The 4,847-nt window shown below is 38.4% G+C and overlaps 1 protein-coding gene and 1 non-coding gene across 2 annotated transcripts in view; one reads left to right on the top strand and one right to left on the bottom strand.

The window, feature by feature from the left end:
• The window catches only part of LOC103372323 (double-stranded RNA-specific editase B2-like), a 39,920-nt gene that overhangs the window by 27,283 nt on the left and 7,790 nt on the right, over positions 1-4,847 (bottom strand). The gene's annotated exons all lie outside the window — the stretch shown is intronic.
• Positions 3,708-3,791, top strand: trnas-uga (transfer RNA serine (anticodon UGA)). The gene has a single exon. It is a non-coding gene; the product is annotated as a tRNA-Ser (tRNA).

The following is a 4,847-nucleotide window of genomic DNA, read 5'->3' as shown; positions in this document are numbered from 1 at the left end:
GAGAGAACCCACGCTGCACGGGGAGAATCTGCAAACTCCACGCAGAAAGATTCCAGTGCCCCCACCGGGACGCGAACCGGCAACCTTCTAGCTGCGAGACAACAGTGCTCTGATGACTAAATAGAACACTGATAATGAATTTAATTTTACCTAAAAATGACATCAAGTAGGAAGCCATCTGAGTTCTTTTCTCTTCTGAAAATATCTTTACAGAACATGTTTTACTGATCTCAAGCTGCCTGTGTCTGTGGCATTTATAACATGAACTAAGATTGTAAAACAAACAAACAAACAAACAAACAAAAAAATAAAAACATGATGAACAGTGGAGGGAAATTTGATCCTTTAACCACTTCAGGAATTTGAATTTGAGATCAAATCTCAAAAACAAGTCAAAACAAAGACTGTTTTTTTAATGCAGATTTGTTGTTTTACACAAAGAGCCATTTGAACATTAGCTGTTTAAAATGAAGCAGCGTTTTCTCATGTTTTTGGGTTAAGAAAGTTAAAAGTTGCAGAGATCACAGTCCTCTATAACAATAGTCAAACTCTGCAGTAGTTATATTGTGCAGCTGCAGAGATTTTCTGCTTCAATAAACACTTCTGGAGATTAGTTTTAACTTCCGTATTTCAGAAAAACACCTGTCTCCTAAAGACTGTGACTGTCGCTGAATGACGGCTTGTGTTTTTAAAATGATTCTCCTTAAAATCCTGTTGATGTTTATTTTGGAGTCAGTCTCAGTCATGTGTGGAGCTAAAACATGGCCTGATTCTTTCCCTGTAACAAGAAGACGCGCTGAAGTTAAATCAGTCAACTGCTCTTCAGTTCACGGCAGATTTGAAAGAAGATGGTTTTGATATAAAACGACTGAAACTTTGCTGCTCTCCTTTTTATCTGTGATCGGTGAGTAAATCTGCTCTGATAATGACACACGGCTTTGATCAGCTCTCTGCTGCTGTGTGGGCGGGTTTAGAAGCAAACTGCTGACAGCGCGTTCGTTTGCACATAATGTGCAAATGTTCACACCTTTTCACACATATGCACACAAACACGCGTCTTCACTCCCACACAAACACCCACAAACACAGAGAAAATGGTGATTAGCAAAGCAAACTGAATGGAAACAACAAATCTGTCGGCTTACAAATCACACCTGCAGGACTACGAATGACTCAAAGCTTTTCATCTCAGGTTTGGAGCGTTATAAAACTGCTGCCACTGAAGCAGGCATCACAGTCAGAATGTTTCGCAATTCCTTTAAATCACTTTAACCACAACTCCTAACTTTACTCAAGTTGCCGAATCTTAAAACCGTAAAAACTGACTTTTTTGGCTATTAGGGAACCAAAAACCTCAAAAACACCCCAGAAAATACACAACCAAGACTTTTTGTTGCTGTGGACAACGTGTTAGGAGTTAATTATCTATTTACACATCCAGCAGACAAGAAGCAAGATGGATGGGATGGGTTTTGTTGTTGTTGTTGTTAATCACAAATACACGTTAGGATTAAAAACTGTCATGAGTGGCTATTTTAATAGTTTCTCTGCCATAAAATCTGGCTCATGCATCCCATTGATCCCTTTGTATGTCTCAAAAAAAATCTATATTTTTGCCATGATACTGATCAAAGGTATGAACATATTGCTATTTGCACAAGCTGAGCTGAAGGTGGGAGATGCTGTTGTAGCCGCAGGATGTTTCTTAACTTTGTCCGTCTGCCGACTCACCAGATGTAGTTCTGGGTGTAACCCGCAGCTTCTCCTCCACTTCCCGTATTTGTATGTTCTTTTCTAAAATCTCCTTCATTACAGAAAACATCAACAATGACCTACAGCAAACAACCTATTCTGAAAAACAATAGAACAGGCCTACTTGGTTCTTTTGATGGATTGTTCATTATGTTGGACCACCCACGGCCAATGTGAGTGATTTATAGTCGGACTGTCTTGATCTGAGGCATTTCATAGTCAACAGAAAACCTGTATTCTCGACATGATGTCAAAAAATGTATCATAGATCAGCTGTAGTACCTGGTTGTTCCACCAGGTGGAGCCTCTTACTGCTTCAAACTGCAGAGACCAGAGGAGGCGTCACTCAGGCTCCGTTTACACATAGCAAAAAATGTGATGTTTCAATGCGTTTGGTCCTTTGGTTTACACGTAAACGAAGCTACAAGTCACCAAAAACAATCATATCTGAAAACTCCAGCCAAAGTGAAGATTTGGAAAAACTTTGTCTTTATGCTAGCATGTAGACAGGAGGAGATGGAGTTTGACATCACAGTATGTGATAAAAGTCTCATCAGCGTCATATGTGTGTGACTCATGTTTGCAGTTTGGCTACTGTGATAGAAATAGATGCTGTTAAAGCAGTATTTTAATCAAGTATTTTACTTGTTTCGTACTCGAACAGGAGTAGCTTCACTTCTCTGTCGGTTCAAACAAACCACCCTCACGCCATTTTTGTTGAAGTAACAGGAAGTAATTCGTGCCATTCGTTGTTGTGTTTTTTCCAGGATTCTGATTGGCTGACATGGCTTTATGCTTCTCGTACACTGCCCCCTGTAGGTTTGCCATGCTCATAGCAGCTCTTAACGTTTATGCAGATTTGCATCAACAAAGATTTTTTTGAAAACGATCTGGTGTGAACAATGTTAGTTTTGAAAACGTAGATGCGTTTTTGTAAATACGTGTAAATGTGTCCTCAGACTACAGGCAGCTCATGTTGGCAAGCAGAGGGCATTGTAGGGGTTTAGATAGCAACGGGCACCAGGGTTTAAGGATGTGAAGAGTTGCATCACTTCCTGACATTAACTATTTTGTTGATTAACAAGTAGGCGTAGTCATGGTGGATGATTGACAGGTGCCAATAAGCAGAATCCAAACAAAACAACAAAGGGAAACAAATGAGACAAAAAAAACAACTAAAAAGTTGAATACACAGGAAATAAACAAAAGAAAAAGGAAAAACAATATGATTAAAAAATGATGCAAAATGACAGAAAGGAGACAATTATCACAAAGAGATGCACAAACAAGTCAGGATTAAACAACAAGGAGCCGTGCTTTATACGGTTTGAATGCACACAGCAGAGTCTAAAACATCACTCCGCTTCATGGTGTTACTAGTTTGTGTTCTTTTTAATGTGCTTGTGATTGATTAGTAAATGCTGCTGAATACTGATTTAGAAAACTATTCAAAATTTGCATTGCTTGCCACAAACTGTGCTCCCATGTGACAGCCGACATGAACAAAGGATCAGGCTGACGTTGAAGCTGATACCGATCAGTGAAGAAGATGCTTTGATTGGCTCCAGTCCTGAGTTAAAAGTGTAGGGAGAAAAAAAAACAAGTTTCTTGATCTGTCTTATCAGTGACGGCAGATCCAACAGATTCATGTAAATCCTGTCCGTCTGTTATCACACATGCCTGGACAGCATCTTCCTGCTTCCTCCAGACCAGACATCACACAATCTTTATGCTGATTCAATCGTGAGAGCGAAGCGATGAGATCTGAATGCTTTAACCTGAAGGCTCAGAGCAAATCACTGCCGACTCCAGCAAAACGACCTTTTAACAGCAGAGTCGCTGCTTCAGGGAGGAAATATCTGATGGAACAGAAAATGTTTTTGTTCGCTGATGACTCCACGATGTGTTTCTCTTTTCTGCCCTCCATCGAGAGACTCTTTAGTGTCAGAATGACAGCTGTGATGGCCGAGCGGTTAAGACGTTGGACTTGAAATCCAACGGGGTTCTTCCCCTCTCAGGTTCAAACCCTGCTCACAGTGGTGTCCCCATTTAACCTCAAGATTCACCAGATAGCAGCAGCATGTCTCTGTGCCTGCAATGAATCTGTCTGCACTGTTTACATGATCTGTCACTGGGTAAAAGAAGAAATTGCTGTGGACGCTGTTTACGGTTATTTTTTATTTTATTTATTTTTGGAGTTAACGTGATTTTAGTAGATATTATCTGCAATTAAAATAAATAAATCAATAAATAAGTCTGTATGATAACCTATCCACTATCACCCATCTACTTGCAAATCCAGACACTTTTTTTTCTTTTGTTTTTTACTTGTGCCAGGCCACTTGGCCAAATGGACCGACCTCACAGCACAGCTTCACTTATAACCCGGACAACTGCATTTTGCACACATGCCTATTTATCTGTTTATCACTGGTCAGCACTTGTTTATATTGCTTTTACAGTAATTATGATTTTCTTTCTTTTTTCTTAATTTTTTTGTAATGGATTTCAACCGGGACCTGAGTTCCTGACTCATTTCGGGCCATCTCGAGTGCGCTCGTATGAGAATAAAGAACCTTGAATCCTTGAATAATAACAGTAAGTAGTTTTTTCTGTAGCTCAACTAAAAAAGTCTAAGATCAGCAATAAAGAGGGGAAACGTTTGCAGCTGTTTATTCTTTTACAACATTTACTGTAAAATGATACTTTTTTTTTTTTTACTGAATTCAAACCAGCATTTTGTATATTAAAGAATAAAAATGTTATTTAAAAAAATAAATATATATATATGTATATATTACAGATTTTTCACTGTTTAGTTAGATAATATCTAGTCAATCACACATACGATGAAATCTCAAAGAAAATATAAATCTACATGTTGACTGTAATAATAAAAAATGGACCAACCTGTAAATAATGTCAACATCAATATTCAGATTTAGTATATTTGATATTTTTTTCTTTACATGGTGTGACCAAAAAATTACACAGTGTCACAGTATTTAAATCACATAGAAATGGTATATCACAGATATTTCCCGTTGTTCTCACTGGGTTCTACTGTTTTTGTTATAGTGTTCCACAGATTTCTA

Source organism: Stegastes partitus, unplaced genomic scaffold (genome assembly GCF_000690725.1).
Source record: "Stegastes partitus isolate 25-593 unplaced genomic scaffold, Stegastes_partitus-1.0.2 Scaffold1733, whole genome shotgun sequence".
NCBI lineage: Eukaryota > Metazoa > Chordata > Actinopteri > Pomacentridae > Stegastes > Stegastes partitus.
This window is presented reverse-complemented; position numbering and strand designations above follow the sequence as displayed.